The sequence below is a fragment of the Dromaius novaehollandiae genome, chromosome 8 (genome assembly GCF_036370855.1).
Source record: "Dromaius novaehollandiae isolate bDroNov1 chromosome 8, bDroNov1.hap1, whole genome shotgun sequence".
Classification (NCBI taxonomy): Eukaryota; Metazoa; Chordata; class Aves; order Casuariiformes; family Dromaiidae; genus Dromaius; species Dromaius novaehollandiae.
The window spans coordinates 17,132,889-17,151,006 of NC_088105.1; positions in this window are offsets into that span (position 1 = coordinate 17,132,889).

Below are 18,118 nucleotides of genomic sequence, written 5' to 3' on the forward strand. Positions count from 1 at the left end.
TTTATTCTCCAGGGCAGTATTTAAAGCTCCACAGATAAGTGCAAACTGTTCCTGAAAAGATACACCGTGTAATGAAATGCAAAAGGGAAGTGGGGACAATATTAGCTTCACACCAACTCATTTACAGTAATTTCAGATTTTGTATATGTGAATTAAAGGAAATTTTCAATAACAGACCGCTCATATAGTGAAAGAAGGCTTGTTGTGTTTGCTGTAGTAGAATTTTTAAAACTCCCAACATCTCCACAGAAGGTTGGAGATTATTTTCAGGATTATTTTATAACCGAGACTGTACAGAGCAAAGCACGACATTGAAAAATAGACTTAATTATTCCTACAAAAAGATTCTTGGCACAGGTCCATTCCATATCAGCTTAAAATACACTGCTCCATTGGCAAGACCGTCTGTTTACTAGCACTGGATCACAGGAGTAACCACACCTCCAGGCTAATTTAAAACAATTTCTGTGAAACAGAAGCAGTGTGCCCTGCTTTCTTTAACGTGGAAGGGGAGGAGGGGAGGTAAACAGCACAGGATACAGACAGTTGGGGGTTTTTTCCCAGTTCATCAGAATAACACACAATAAAGGGCAAAGGACCCATTTTAATCCTACCTGAGTGCCACAAGACTTAATTCAAGTAACAAAACTTTTTTTATGTTGACAAAGCATATAAAAATAGACTGATTTGTTAGGGAAAAGCATCCCAGCGCACATGCTCCTCCCAAAGTATTCCCAGCAGCTGCCCCAAGGCATCCTTTGTCTCAGGACTTTTTTCTCCCTAACCAGGTAAACTCCAGCGGCAACGAAGTGTCCTGCAGGCCCGACGGCTGCAAACCCTTTTCCAGAATGAAGGCGTACTTACGCGACGTACTAACTTGTAGCACCTACAGCATCTCAGCAGGGTTTAGCTGCCGAAAGCGTGCTGCTTTTTAGTAGAGTGGGACTATGCTATTTCTAGGATCCAAACGGCTGGTGATGCCCGCACATCACTGCCGGGAGCACCAGAGCCCAAAAAGCACAAGCGCCCTGGGCGCTGACCTCTGGTAGCGGAGGTGAACCCTTCCGGCTCCCAGCGCGGGGCACCCTGAGCCGCACAAACACCGCCCGGGCCCCCAGCCCACAGGCATGGCGTGCAGGCAGCGGGCCTTCATAGCCGTGCTCTTATTACCAGAAGGAACGATTTTAAAAGCAGGTATTGCGTTCTTGCCTGGTGTGAAAGGCTAACATGGAGTTCCCGTTGTCTGGTTTTTGGAGGGGAGGCAGGGGGGTTGTTAAATAACGCCTGTTGGCCACCGCACTACCGACTCGCACCTTCCGCATCAGAAGGAAACGTGCTGGGCATGTCTGTGAGCTATACCACCGTGGAAGTCAAAAGCAGAGGTGGAAGAGAAGAAAGATGATCACACTGGACTTGGAAGAAGAAAAATGAACTTACGAGAGCTGTAGAAGCAGAGAGATGAGCGAAAAGTGGGGGAGGCGGTGGCTCCAGGGGACTGGTCATGGGTTACGGTACCTTCCTCCTCGAGCTCGCTGGCTCACATCCAGCCCACGTCAGTAGCGTCGGAGTGTCCTTACCACCGGATGGACTTTTGGTGACCTCTGCAAAAATGGATGGATGGTTTCAGTCCAGCTGAACAAGTGTTCCCATCATAACAGGTACACCACCGTCTCAGCAGAAGGGAGGGAGCAAATACAGGCAAGAAAATGTACCCCTACAAACTGGTTTGATACACAAGCAGGTTAGGTTACTAGGGACATCACCATGATTTAATACTTTCTTTTTGGAAGCCTTAGTGTTCCCCGTCCCTCCATGTACCCCCTGCCTTCATCCTGGATCCCCACGGGTAGAAGGCTGCTCACCCCCAAACTGGTGCAGTGGAACTGAGAGTCTCTTACGGGAAAAGCTGAATTTGAAATCACTGTGCATCACTGCTGAAGTTCCTCCCATGCTGAAACAGAACAAGACGATACAGCTTTAAATGCACCTAGTGAAGAGGTCTGTTTAAAAACCGTGCCACATTAACGTGACTGAACTAAAAACGTGTTTGCCCTGTGACTGCAAGAGAGCCCAAATGAATGGTCCCTCCGAGACACAGTCATTGCCCCCAGGCTCAAAAGGCTCTCAGAGAAGGTGGCCGGGATGACCAGAAAGCAAACGCCTGCATCTGCTGCGCAGCTCCCAGGAACAGCTTGCCAAGAGTCACTGGCAAACGGCAGAAATTCCCCAGCTGTTCAGGCAGGGACTAGCGGGTGCCCCCTCCCAAGCAAACGGGAGCACAAGCAGCTCCTGGGTCCCTCCAGTCTCCAGGATGCCGTGGCAGCTCCGTCCCATCCCGCGGGAGCTCCCACCGAGCCCCAGGGACACGACAACCCTTGAAGGGCACAAAGCAAATGCAGCCACTCGGCCCCGGAGCCAAACGGCAGCTTTTTCCACCAAACATATCAACAGGCAACCCAAGCCTGGTGTGGGGAGGGTTCAACATGACTACCGCACGCATCTGCACTTGAAGAGCAAGACATGCAGGGGAACGAGAGCTGCCGTCCCTACATGGCGCTCTGCCAGCAACGCAACTGCTCTGCTCGGGAGGTCCAGCACCTTCCAAGGGCATGGCGTGTCTAAATAGGTGGCCAGATTACAGTTTAGTATGACATTATGAAAGTGGCGTTGTATTCCAGTCCACCCAAATGCTCTAATGCCTGCAAGGAAAGGATCTCAATCAAAAAAACTAACTATAACACCAAATTAAATGAGAAAACACTAATTAAGAGGTTGTTGTCCAGACTGGTAATACTGCAGAAAGTAACTAGAGCAAACTCTGTGATAAAGGACAGCTGACACATTAAGCAAAATGTCAAATAAAGTATTTTTCAGAAACAGATCTCTATCTACTTTGCTGTTGCACTATTTCTACCTGATTCCTTAAGAACAACTTAAGGTGACATTAAATAGATGCAAAGAAAAAAGGTGTTACATATTCTGAGTAAGCATAACTCTAACATCCTCAGCAGAGGTACAACAGTAGAAAATGCGACACTGATGGTTATTTTTGTTTGTATTTTGTATTGTTCCTTAATGATGAAAAAATATTTGAAGCCACCTTACTCTACAGAATAAGCATGCAGAGTCTGAGGGGGAGAAGAAGGTTCTTTTTACCATGACAATACACGATTTCCAAACTCTAGGTCCTCCCTCTTTCCTGGACGACTTTTTGGTGGGCCAGACTAGAGTGGGAACGTGTCATCGGAACAGAAACAAGGAGCACCGCTGCTCATAGCCTCACGGCACTAGAAGGAAGACAACAGAAATTCTCCTCCAAAGAAAGCAGGGCTTTTTTAAATGGAAGAACCCCAAATTTTTGCTTAGGTCTCTCTCCTCCGAGCACCTGACAGCAAGAACTCCAGCCAGAGTTCAACGTGTTGTCGTGCTCCTGGTAATCCCTATTCTTCCACAGGGTTTTTCTACAAAATCAGGGGTCAAGAACAAGGATTTCTGATCTATTAAGAAGAAAAGCCACCATTATTCATCATAAGACAGCAAAAGGCTTGACACTTAGTTGTCTTTGTAGTTTATTCAAATGTTAATAGGAATTCTTGCAGCCTCAGTGACTCCGTTTGCTTTGCTTTACTCCCTTTTACCCAAGGCGAATAAGCCCCTGCATTTTCCTATCTCATGAGTTTTTCAGAGACAGAAGTTTCTTTTTAGAAGCAATGGATAAAAATTGCGTAAGCTGAACTGAGGGAATTGAAACTGTCGTGTGAAAGAATGAATATGGCTTTTTGATCTTCGCCGTTCGGCTCTGGTCATTTGAATAACAATCTGAATATCTTTGAATATGAATTTGAATATGAATTCAAATATGAATTTGAATAATTTGAATAACTCTTTTCAATAATTAGCAACTAGCATATCGCTGGCTGTAATAATTACATGTAGCAGTAAAACATCTTTTTCAAGTCTTGGCAAAGGTTACGCGATTCCTTTGAAGATGCCTCCCTGTCTGCCGTTCTCCACCACAAATGGGACTGCACAGCGATTTGCCTTCTCCAAAGAAGTTATAAATAGGAACACTTTTGAGTTCCTTCAACAAACAATCACAATATGTTACAACATACAAGATATCTCCCTTTTACTGTTATCTGGTATTTTCGTGAAAGATGTAGGAGGAGGAGGAACTGGAAAGTAGCCTATCCACTGATATGAATAAATTGGCTAGATATAGCAGAGAGGTGTGACAACAACTAGAGAAAACAAGGATATGTAACCATTCTTCTTGGAGAAATATTATGTGAGTAGGACTACATCACAACGTGTAGACTTGAGTACACTCACTGCAGTCTCCATGAAAAGCCTTGACTTCACTACTTCTTCAGCAGTGAATACTCCATTCTAACCTTTTATTAATAGTTTTTCTATTACATTTCTACTTGATTCTTCTCTTTTCTCAAGATGAAAAGCAGTTTCAAGTGTCTGAAACTTCTCAGACATTGAAGTTCGGTGCTTTAAGTGGAGGGAGAGAGAAAGAGAAGAAATATATCTCTATTTTACAAGTCTAGACAAATATTCGAATACCATGGAAATGCTGTCCTAAGAACTTTTTTCTTTAATACCACAGAAGCAAATAGAAGATACCAGCACAAGAATACTGTAATCTATCTATACACTTCTGTGCTGGCTCTTTGTTTATATGCAGCAAAGAGAAAATCACTTGCATATGTCCTAGCCGTTGCAAATTAATGCTCAACTTTGTCACCCTTACTAAAACCAAAGAGCAATTATTCCTGCAAATAAGTACAACAGTACTATTCACTCAGGTAGATACTGTTCCATGTAAGAACGGCAGAATCAGGACCTGCAAGAAAAGCAATGCATTTTAAATTGCCTGGTTGATCTCCATTTTCAGAGAGAAAATGAAAATCAGTCACTCAACCTGATTGATAGAGTGATCATTTGAAACCTAAATACATATATACAAACTACAGTAACTGCATTTTTTAGAATAACTTCCCACCAGCAAAAGAATATATTTGAACCTGAGATTATATTTGAACCTGATAGCTGGTTTACTTATTTGAAGCGTAAGCACTCGATAAATGTGCGCTATACCTTGAGATGCAGCAAAGTAATTACTCCTGGGGGCTATAAGCAGCTAAGTAGCCTGGCTCGATCATCTTGTCATACCTTACACTTTCCTCACCTCCTTTGTTCTGGCGTTCACAAAGCTTTATTAAAGTCGAGTTCAGCCATTTGCTCCCTGCAATTCCAGCAAACGGAGCCAAATGAGCCCTGTTCAGCCATCTGGAACGCCTTCCTCCGGAGCCGGCTCCCTTCGGGCCCGCAGGATCGGTCTATTACCCCGGCGTGACAGGAGGCAGAAGCTTGCTACCGCTGCGGGACCTCAATTACAATTCCCAGCCCGGGCACTGCTGTCAGGGACTCTGCAATGCACCAGACACTGCATTCGCACCGCGCGTTACCGCAAAGCCGCTCAAGCCACCGACAGCATCTCAGGGGGTACGGACCGGGGGAGAAGTCGTCTGGGCTGCCTCAACTGCACCGAAAGGCGGCCGAGAGCAGAGGGGAGGACCAGCCGCTCCGTGATCAGACGAAGGCAGGGCGCAGAGGCGATCCCACGCCTCTGCCCTGTGGCAGCTACTGCAGCAAGGGCGCAAAGTGCTCAGCTCAGGCAAGCAGCACAGCGGGTCAAGCGCAGAGGTCAGTACAAACCCCTCAATAGCACTGGAAAAAACGACAGATTAGATTTAAAAAAAAAAGAAAAAAGAAGAAAGGAACTTGTGCTGATAACCTGTCCCCCACTTTTTCCCAAAGCACACGAGGGATTTTTAGTGCTGGCAAGTCAATATCTCTTAACCACCCCTGACGCTTAATTCAGAGGAAGATACTTGGCCCCCATGGCTTTTCTCCTACTTGTCAGCCAGCCAGCCAGCCAACTCCCAAGTATGCTCAGCAACGGGGGAAGGATATCCCAGGACTGAGCCCTTGACTCGTGGATATCCCAAGACGGAGCCCTCTCTTGAAAGAGGGCACTCCCTGCCCTGCTCCCACCTCTGCCCGAGAGTCGCTTCGGCGTCAGCTACAGCTCAGGGAACACACGGAGGGTCAGATGCTGTACTCGGGCGGCACAACCACTGTGTAGGGAAAATAACGGGATATAGCCTAAATACCGAACACGCTTCACTGTTCTGTTATAAGGGCAAATACTTAGAGAAGTCATAGCAAGCAAAGTAACACGGAGAGGCATCAACCAGGCAAAACTTTTTCAGCTGTAGCAGAGAGGTCTCCTCAAACTCATCCACAAAAACGATGAAGTAACTTTTCTTCCTGTCACATCAGCATCCTTAAGACAGCAGAGGTTAATCTCAGATATAAAACCATATTGCTGCTTATTAGAACTCAGTAAACCTTCGTAACAAATACCAAGAGGAAAGTGTATGAGCCCTGAAGTTAAAATTGTAGGATAGTTGGGCACCAAGTCTGTAGGCTGAAAAAACCCAACATATCTATCTCAGGTGACATCTTGTAAGCAGAATATCCCTTTGTTTGGCAATTTGGGCTACACATTTGCAAAGTGTGCTAACACTATTAATCCTTTTAGTAAAAATAATGCTTTTCTTCCTTCCTTCAACTTTCAGGTGCATGGTTTGTATTCAAGGGCAGGCCTGGTCACCCCAGTCATTTCAAAACTCTATCATTGCACAAAAGCGCCAACCTCACCGAACGCTTCAAAGCCTTCCCTAACTTAAGACAAGCAACACAGTCAGCAGCAGCAGTTTTACACAAAACACAAATGCAGAGATCCAGCACCCACGCCTATGCCCACTCCTGGGGGCTGCCTCTCTCCTCAGCCACAGCAAGGCAGCTGGACCAAGGCGCTCTGCTCTGACACGAGGCCCTTCCTCATGCAAAGAGAAGGGATTTCTGGGCAGGATTTGCTGAGGAACCGCCTCTCCTGAGTGTTTCCCTCCTTGCTCAAGAGAGCAAGAGAGACAGGTTTATCAACCACATGTCCTGGCAATCAGAGGGTGAGTGAAGGGGGCAGGGGGCAAAGGGTGGACTGAATAAGGGCGTTTATAACTTGACATTCAACTGCAATTTTTTAAGATGTTATACCTTCTCCTATAATTGTGTTTTATTTGTACCTGTGCATAGAGCAGAGATTATATACTGACTTAAAAAAAAAAACAAAAGAAGGGAAAAAGTTAGGCATACTTATGCAGCTGAATTTGTCTATTGTACCCGGAGATCTCTGTCACTAAAAAGGTTGTCTCATAGTTGAGTTTCCAGTTTTAAGTAGTTAGCTGATCTAGAAATTTGTTTTCCAAATACTTATTTTCTAAGTAATAATTCTATTTCAGATAATTTACTTATTTGATTCTCACCTTTTTCCTCATACTTCACAACTCCAGCCTATGTGTAGTTCTGACACTTCTCTCCACCCCAAATCTCACTCTGTCTTTGGGAACCAAGAGGAAGATGTATTGTCTAAGACTGCTTTGAAATGCAGCAGCTCCAACTAGATCAGGCTGCCCAGGGACTTGCCCAGTCGAGCTTTGAATATGAGCAAGGATGGGGATCCCACAGTCTCTCTGGGAACCTCTTCCTCATGGTAATTTTTTTTCCTTATATCCAATAAGAACTTCCCATGTCCCAGCTTGGGTTTGCTGCATCTTGCCCTTCCACTGTGCACCTCTGAGAAGAGCCTGGCTCAGTCCTCTCTGCACCCTCCTACTAGGCAGTTGCAGATAACAGTAAGGTCCCCCCAAACCTTCTCTTCCTAGGGCTGAACAAGCCCAGTTTTCTCAGCCTCTCCTCAGATGACATATGCTCAGCCCCCAACCATCTTGGTGGCTGTCAACTTGCTCCAGTACATCAGTGTTGTTCCTACACTGGGAAGCCCAAAACTCCAGATGGAGACTGGACAGGCAGTCTCACAAGTGCTGAATAGATGAAAATAATCACTTTCCCCAACCTGCTTGCTACACTCCTGCTAATACGACCCAGTACATGGTTGGTAGCCTTTGCTGCAAGGGCACACTGCTGACTCGTGTTCAGCTTGTTGTCCACTAGGTCCTTTTCTGCAAAGCTGCCTCCCAGGCAGTTGTCCCCCTAGACTGGGATTGCATAGGATATTCTTTCCCAGATGGAGGACTTTGCACTTGCCTGTTTTGAAGCTCATGAGGTTCCCATCAACCCGTTTCTCCTGCCTGTCAAGGTCGCTCTGAATAGCGGCCCAATCCTCCAGCTTACTGACCAATCCTGCCAATCTGGTATCGGCCACAAACTTGCTGAGAGGGCACTCTGTCCACGTTGTTAACGAGGGTATCAGACCCTGAGGAATGCCACTAGTAAATGGCCGGCAGTTGGACTTCGTATTGTTGATCCACCACCCTTTGAGCCCAGAAGTCCAGCAAATTGTCCACCTATCCAGTCCATTTCTCACCAGTATTGCTATAAAAATACCGCAAGAGACAACTATGAAGCCCTCTGTAAATTCAAGGTATACAGCATTCTCTGCTCTGCCCTTATACATCCGACACTTAGTCGTCTCCTCACACAAGGCTATCAGGGTGCTCAGGCACAATTTGCCCTTGGTAAATCCATGCTGGCTGTCCCCAGCTAATTTCTGGTTCTTCCTGAGGCGGGAAGTGGCTTTGGGAGGGTTGGCTCCACAGCCTCCTCAGGCACTGAGGTGAAGGTGACCAGCCTGTAGTTGCCTGGATTCCCCTTCTTGCCCTTCTTGTGGTGTTCGTCTTTTTCCCAGTTATCGGAACTATATTCCATAAAAGTTAGCATAGCCACTCACAGCCTTTAAAAAAATATTAAGCATAAATAGTTCGTATATTTTCTGTAACATCACTTCATAGCATTTATAACCCTATAGAACATAACTATGTCCTTTGGCTAAAATTTCAAGCGTTGGCTTAGGTATTTCTGTGGGTAGGAGAGCTTTCCTATACTCGTAAAGAACTTACATATTATTATTAATATATTATTATGACCCAGACAACATATTATTTCTTGAGCCATTTGATACATTCATTCAATACACCTATATGACAGGTCCACAACAAGTCAAAAAAAAAAAAAAAAAGCCTACCAGAAATTACATTTCACATACAAGCACACCTGCTTATTTGGTATAAAATACTTCTAATAAAGTATTAGTGCAGGCATACACCTGTCCACCTCTCTTTTCTACTATTTAAAATGTTATGTCAACTTCAAATCCTTATCATTTCCATTGAACGTAAAAAGCAAGCATGAATTAAAAGTTATCTCATATTCCATTTGTGCTGAAAGATTGCTTTGTTTTTTTCTGTATAGGCTGGGATACAACTTCAGTAAACCTGTAAGCAATTCAGATAACTGATATTTTTCATATATTTTAATTCTTGCTTACCATCTCAGAGAGTGCTTTCTTTCTACAGCAGATTACAAATCCAATTCCACTACTAACTATTGTCAATTCTTAGTGTATTATTGCACGCTGCAAGATATTTCATGTTTCACTTTAACATCAAGCTCCTGGAGAGAAGTGATTACAGACAGATCTCAATTAAAATATAAAATAAAAACAAAGTTCACAGTAAGGGGAAAAAAAAAACGATTGGAAACAAGCCAAGTGTGTCATGCAGTCTCCTGATAGCAAATCTAAAGACTCCTAACACTGTTTTACAGCTTAAAAATAAAAACCCATCATTTCTGAGTCAATCTTGTGATTCTTTTTGTTGTATTTTTGGAAGGAACGGCAAGCTTTGAGCAAAGGGCCATCTGAATACTGAGTCAGGACAGCGTGAGGAATGAACTCAAAGAGATGGCAAGAAATGTCACTAATCATGTATATTTATAGATTTTAATAGTTACACACATATATAAACATATATACATATGTATATATGTGCGTATATATGAATAAAGAGATTTTCTGTTTTATAATAAATATATATTTAAAGTAAATGCTCGCTCAGCAGAAAAACAGAGACGGAGAAGGAAATGCTCATGGTGCTGCCCTACTCCAAACGAGCCCGACCATCAATGTTTCCAAACTACTAGCAGAGGTAGGTGAAGTATCTATGCTGATAAGAGCTTGCCCTTTTTCTAGGAACACGAGAGCAGAAGGCATTTGTATGACTGAAGTCCGCAGAATAGACCATGTGACAAAGAGCTGATATCCCAAAATATCCTGAAGTAGGACATGACGTAAAAAGGAGTCCCAGGGAAAGGATGAGACAAAATAGTCTGGATTCCACCCAGACCATCATTTGACTATCAAAATATCAGTAATTAGGTACTTCAGACAAGCGATGGCATAGTCACCTGGGAGACAGCGGTTTCATTGCCACATATGAAAGAATGGTTTCTTCAGAGATTCATCATCACCAGAGGCACAAGCTTTTGCTAATCTCTCTAAAATTTGCAACACAAGGATTACAGCAATAAAGCATTATCAACACTGTACTGAACCTTGGCACAAATCTCTACCACATCTCCAGTTACACAAGCTCCCCACACAACGGTGCTATCCTGCAATAGAAAGGAAGAGCAGGAATTACATTTACGCTGCTATATTTTGTCCTTCTAACACTTTATTTCATCTTCCTGAAGCAGTTAGGAGCTAGTAGGTCCCTTCCCCTACTCAGTTACGAGTGGACCAGGATACTCAGCAGCCCTTTACTTTAGCTGTACCGTAAAGAACCTGCTCTTTAGCAATGCTGTAAAGAATTTACAGACCAAAGATATTCAAGTGATGTAAACGCATTTCAATAATGATATTTAACACAGTTAAGTATTTAAAAGATCCCCATTTCCATACTATATGAGCACCACCTTCCTCCTCCTCCCTTCACTCTCAACTAATTTAGATGTCTCTTTATGATACCTGTTTGAAGACTGGAAAATATTGTTCATGTCATCCTCATTCTGCTGGAGGCAGGTCAGGCACAGAAGGACTTGTGGCTTCTCCAAGTCTGTGGCAAAATAGGATATCAAACAGATCTCCAAAATCTGCGAGCACTACTTTCATCGCAAAGACCATTATTTCTTCCTGCAGAGGAAGCTTTCATTCTGCCTTCACCTACAAAATAAAAAGCAAAACTGGATTCTACAAGCCCCCCAAAATGTTCCATATTACATTGCAGTCATCCCACCCACCTCGGACTGAGCCTAGTAGCATCAAGCAGCTTGTGTGATATCAGTTACAAGTTTGAAAAAGGCAATGCACAAGGAAGAGCATTAGAGCAGAATCTTATTGCCCTAAATCAAGGTCCCAAAGGGGCTTTGTTAAACTAAAGACTACAGAATTTGGTTCACGGTCAGCAGCAATGATAATCCGACGAACAATCCTCTCCACGACCACCACCCAAAGCAGGTCAGTTAATGCCAACGCAAGCCAAAGATACGCCGCTTGCAGCACCACTATGCGCAGAGGAGAACGCTTGTCTGAGAGTTCAAAGAAAACCCGAGCGTACAAATATTTGAAGTTAGGCTAATTGACATGATACAGTGCTAATTTTCAGGGGGAAAAAAAAAGAGCAGCTGTTGTAATACCGCATTTTGTGCCAGAAATTTACAAGAAAGGCATTTACAACATTCACGTATGGAAAAAGGAAAGGGACAGTGCAGCTCCTGGCTGCTCAGCACAGAAATCACTGCTAAGAATGGCAGGGTGTAAAATTTAGGGACTAAGTCTAGCAACATAACCTGCACTTCCTCCGAGTGCAGAGGATGAGTATCATGGTGGTCAAGCCTTACGTTCTTCTGAAAACAGTACCTTTAAAAATCACATTGCATTTTTTAGAAAGCACTTCAGTTTTGTGCAAAAACCTGTTTGCCTGAAACACAGCTCTTTATTGCATGCACAGACTGCTGCCTGCACACGATCTTGGGTACATGTTATATATTCAGTCTGTAAGTGTCCAATGCTTGCGTGCAATACTGAAGATGCATATTTGGACGCCTTTTCAGATTTGGCCCACTGCCCTGTATCAGAGAAGTGAGAGCGTTTACTGAGCACCGGTCTTACAGTCAGATACGCCAGGCTCAAATATAGTCTCCTACACGATGTTGCAAAAGTCCCCAAAGACCCTGTACTGTGGCTGCCTTTCTATAATATTCTCTACCTCCATGAAGCACTATGAAAATAAACCCATCAATGATTGATAGGTGCTCACATACTATGGGGTTGAAGGCCGTACGAGACAGAGAGAAATTTAACATATTCAAAGAGAGGATTACAGCATGTTTCTCAGTTTTTCACCAGCTGGAATAATGCAGCAATAACACACAACATAATTGTTCAAAAAAAAAAAAAAAAAAGAGACATTCAAAATATTAATGAGGAGCAAATGGCATACACCATTAGTCTTTATAAAATTGTTTTCTTTTCTTTTTTTTAGATTCATCCAGAAAAAGTCCCTTTCAGAAACAGTGAGATACAAGTCCATTAAACAGATGTGCCAATGAATCAACTATTCCTGCTGCATTTTTATTTTAATAAACTCCCCAGGTTGCTTTTTGGTGGCATGAAACAGCTCTTCCATGTAAGGCTGACCATAGTGGCAGTGATGAAGCCATGCAATATCACAGCTCTTTAATCATTGGAAAAAACACCTCTTTCTCCCTTGATTTCTCTTCTGCATGATGTCACCACTTGTGGGATACAGTCTTCTTGGCAAGCAGCACCAGATCCATAAACTGACTTTGCAGAGTAGTGTATTGCTGTTGCTGTTTCTAGGTTAACATTGACAGGAACTAACAGAGTCTTCAAAAACATCATAAACTTTGTTTTAGAGCTGACACACAATTGCTGCATAGTGCATTACAGGAACATACACAGAGCTGCAGGAGCAGATCCAGCGCTGGTCAGATAGATGGGTTTTGTCATCACCTAAAGCCTATCTCCAGCAGGAGGGGGGTGGCGAGAAGAAGGGAAGGGAGAGAGGGAGGAGACGAGGGGGCAGAGACAACTACTTCTAGAAATGCCCTAGACTATATTATTTCTTGTACAGATCTGACCTGTGCTATGTACGATAACGTAACCTTGGCGGGGGGTGGGGGGAGCAGACTCAGTAAATAACCGGGAGTACTTTATAAGTGAACAACACAGCAGCACTGCTCTGCACTGTCATCTGGGACACTCAGCTTCATTCATCATTATGGTCTCCTGTCTCTTTCCCCAAGTCGATTGGGACTCAAACCGCGGTGGAGAACAGCTCATTCATCCGTGGGGGAAAACAGCATGCTTCACATTGCTAAGGAGTTCCCTGAGATTCGCAGTGCCAAAGTGTGTTATCATTTCATTGCAACTCTCTGAAAATAAGAGCGAAAATAAGATTTTTTTTAAGCCCCTTTAACATTTGTTTGTATTAGAAACAAAAGGGAAGAGCTATCCAGCCAGCTAATAGATTTCTCTCAGCATATGCATCCTATTGGCAAGTTTAACTCTGCAGCAGACTCCAGAGTTTGCTTGAATGGAATTACATACACGATGAAGTACAGTTAATATATGACAGATTACCCAGGGAAAATTGAAAAGCAGTTGGTGGGGCCTTTGACGGGAATCATGTCAAAGCCTCTTCCTCCAAAAACACCATACAGACAAGGTCAAGAAATAGTAGATGGGAAAGTACTTGCAAAGGGCAGAAGAATGGAAAAAAATTTGCAGCCTTCAAGCAGTAGCATTGACTTTATTCAATAGAGTACAAAAAGAAGGAATAAATATATATCCTCAGGAAAGAAGAAAACCTCAGTACAACACAAATAAGTTGTATTTCAGATGGTTCCAGTGTGATCATAAAAGTGATATGTAGTAGTAATAGTTGCTAAAAAGGTCATTCTCCAAAGCAATCTGGCCTGGTCAAAATGCAGAACATTTCTCTAGCACGTCCTACTCACAGAAATAATCACCAGAATAACTGAAGACAAACCATCATTGTAAAGTCTTTTCTTTTTTTCCGTCAAAGTTATTAATCACAACCTCCAGCGAGTGGCAGGCAGCCAGCGCCGGACTGCGCAGCCGTCTCTGCCCGTGCTTAGCGGGCGGCAGCACTTGCCTTTCACAGGGTAACTGGGGGCTGGTGCAGCTGATTTAAACTTCTGTTATCAACTACCCCTCTCGGATCTGGGTAAGAGGATATTTGCTTTTACACAATCCAACATTTGCTCAATCATTAAAGTTTGGTGTACGTAACACACTTAAAATCATTAACATGACTCCTGCCTGTTTATTTGCAAGGCTCATGCGGCCATTTAATAACACTATTATTTATGCTAACAAACTACTTCCACTGTAGTCCATAATACAGGCTCCATTTTAAAAAAATCCTCTTTTTAAAGGAGACACGCTATAAACAGGCAGGGCAAGGACAGCGGAGATGGTGCTGCCACCTTTTGGTCAAACACAGCAGTGCTAGAGAAAAGACGTCATCTCTTTTTTCCTTGCATTAAAACCAGCAGTACTGAAAAGTCGTAAACGCATCAGGGCCCAGTTTTGACATGATGCCTTTGGACCCTAATTACTCTGCTTATTATATTTTATGTATATTACTTTATATTACAGACAAATTAAAGATGGTTTATGCTCTTTCTCAAAGAAGTTCTACTTACGCAACTTAAAGACTTGGAGTAAAAAGCTCACGTTATAAAGACCTGAGCTTTATAAAGCTTTGAGTCCAAGAGCAACCACCTGATTAGTGGCAGGGATCTATGAAGATACAAAATGCAATTATTATATCTTTGAAAAGGCAGAAAGAATGGGAAAGATCACAGATAGGGTAGGAAGGGAAAGGAAAGAAGGCTAATGCGTTGCTAGAGGTAAGTTTGTATTGCATAGTAAGAATGGAAGAGCTTCCAGGCAATATACTTACTATTGAGTAATCTGTGTCTATTTTATACTATATTTACCACTTCTAATCTGTGCTCTTCCTTAAGCTATTCAAAGTGGAAATCAAAAGACACCCAAATCTAAGCTAAAATTTCTAATTCAAAGTGCAGTGAGTTTCAGCCTAGAAAAAAGGATTTTGCATCCTGGTGGTCAGAAGTCCCTTCAGTCAAGCACGCCAGGGAACAGCCCCCTGCGTGGCTCAGGGAATAGCTCCCATTGCCAGGGTTGACTTGCAAGCAGCTTAGCATGCTGAGAGGGCAAGAATCTGGTTTCTTTTCAGAAAAGGTATCGTCGGCTAAATGGCAGCAACAACCTACCAATGGATCCACACCCTGAACTTAAAAGTTTACATCTATCCATAGTTCATTAGCCTCGGGCTTTCTGCTGACACCGGGAGAAACTGTGACTTCTACAGTCTGTTTGGACTTGCATAGAACGGCACTGACCCCGGCCTACTTATTTCAAAATTGCCCTGAAAACCGCTGCCCACAACTAATTTTCAGCTCTACAAGCAAGCTAGATCTGTAAGAAAATGTATTTTCTCCTTCCTAGTCCTCCCCTCTCCTTTACCCAATCTGAAAATTTTGCCAAATACCAGGTTCTACGTGTTATTTTTCCACCTCCATTTTTAAGTCAACTATCCCAGTCATAGTTGGAGAATCTGAATCCTCTGCTCAAGTCTTCATGAATTTTGAAATTAAGCCAATAAATTAGCAGATATACATTTATGCAGCTTTTCAAACAAGTCAGAGGGTTTTAGGAAACACAAATCAAGTCAAGTAGGTATAGGACCCTAAATTTCTGGGCCATACTTTAAAGGAAAAAAAACTTTATCATATTTAAATGGCCTCAGGCTCTAAGCAATCCATTGGGTACAGGCTTGCAAAAACTCTGGAAATTTAATTTCAAAAATTTCAGATCCCCATTTTTGTAACAGTAGCTCCCAGAATTGACAAATAGTGACTCATCATGAGAAATATTTAATATTAGTTAATACATGCTGAGGCAGTAATTTCAAGTGGTCCAAATTAGTAATGAGAACGCCATGGTACTAAGTTTGTGCATATTGTTAAAACAGGCTCCATCTCTCATTGTTTGCAATCTAATAAATAAAACCATCCAGTGTAGCCAGACAGTGAGCACAAATGACAGGCACTGAAAGAAATTCTGGCAAATCCTCTTTTACTCAGCACCAATACTTGGCAGCTAGAAACCACTTTTTCTTGCCAGTTTTCTGTGTAACAGTATCTATCACAGTTATTTGGGCAGAGAATGGTCTGGGTAGGATGAAGAAGATGCATGGTGAAGTGAACAGCACAGGAGCAGCTATGGGAAACAGCCCGCCCATGAAACGCAGCCTCTTCACGGGGCTGGTCGTTTCCTCACAACTCAGCTCCAACAGGACAGGCTTCTGCAAAATCGTGAGAGCAGACAAAATAGCAGAGAAATAACGCAAGTCCTTCATGCCTGCAAGCCCTAAGATTTTGCTCTCTTTTTCACCATGGTTTTGGAAAGAACAAGGTGACCTACCCACAGTTAAAGCATGTCTAGTACTGATGCATCAGAACATCACAGATAGGGACAAATGTCACCTATCCAAAGGAAACAGCAATTCACTATCACCTTTAGGGAGTTTATTCAACGAAGTCATGGCTGTTATCTCCTAGATCACGTTAAGGCAGCTCTGTGGCAAAAGCGACACTTTTTTATATTTTTTTCATTCTTAGACAACTAATAGCCTTGAAGAAATAGCATCAGACTATACTTAAAAGGATGAGAAAAACAGCTCCCTGACACAAGAAATACTACCATACGGACTGACAGTCTGGGGGAAGGAAGGGGACCCTTTCCAGTGGTTCACGTGGATTCACAACACAGCGACGTCCGGCTGTTGGCAAGCCAGGGCACGCTCACCCCAGCTGGCAGCGGGGAGCAGTACCGCGCTGTGCCAGGAAGGGATCGCCGGCTTTGAGGCATCCCCGACTGAAAAAGGCCACTTGACGTTTCTGGCAGATTATTCTTTCTGCATCATAAAGGAGTGAGGAGTTACCAGGTCGGTGGACTAAAACCACCGAGCTCTTTACCCCTGCCTCACCCGCTAGGGCTATGCTGACTCTCTGCGTTAAAGCACTACAGAAACCTCCAGCCCTCAAAACATTCGCGGCAAACGTGCTGCTACTAGGGACACCACCCACGGACTTAGCATCACAGAAATTAGTGGTAACAAGGATTAATCTAATTCAAAGAGCAAAATAATACAGCTTCCATCAATGTTCTCAACAAACACAGTATCTCAAGCCATCTGCAGGGCCAAAGGGTAATCTATTTACGTTGCTTTGAAAGGACAAAACTGAAGGTATGGCAATCAACCATAATATAGTCCAATACGTTTGATGTTTAATACAGTCCAATACAGACCAAGCAGATTTTTCTGAAAGCTTTTCTATTTCTCTTCATTCTACCCTTTTTGAGGTACAGCTTGAGGATGGTTCTAAAAATATTCCTTTGGTATGAGTTTAAATTATTTTACTAAACTTTTGACTCTCATCTTCCCAGGAGCATGATACAACTCTGTTAAGAGCCCATTACAACAGACCTCTTCTAAGCATTGCACAAGACAGAATTTCTATACGCTCTTGTCTGATTCTATATGAACATTTTTCTTTACGAGATAGCATGAAAAAATGTTTCCATTTCCTACAGTGTTCAGAGAATGTCTTGATTTGCTGAAATTAAAAAAAGACCTACACCTTTGTAGAAATCTTGTGACTTCATCCAGGAAACGTATTTCATTACTATGGGTTCAAAAATAAACATCTGCTATAAAAACTGTTTCACTAACATGAAAGCATTCTACAAAATGAAGAAACCTGCATTTATATTAGACCAGCAATTGAGCACTTAGAAGAACAGAAGAGCCAGATGAAACCAACTGAATTGAAAGGCATTTTATAAGAGTTATGTCAAATAATTTGCTCCCTGCTGCAATCATAATCCATCAGCTTTTCTTTTTCTCTCCTTTTGTATTTGTCACCTTTTTGTTCCCAATAAAAAGAAAAATAAGTAAAAAAGAAAAATAGTCAGTAGCTTGTGTCACATTAAAAAACAAAACTGAACAGTGAGAAACAGTCAGTGATGTTAATCTCTGTTTGAGAAGTTTGTTTAAATTAATTGGCTTTGTATTTATTTGGCATACAGATGAAGACAGATAGACTA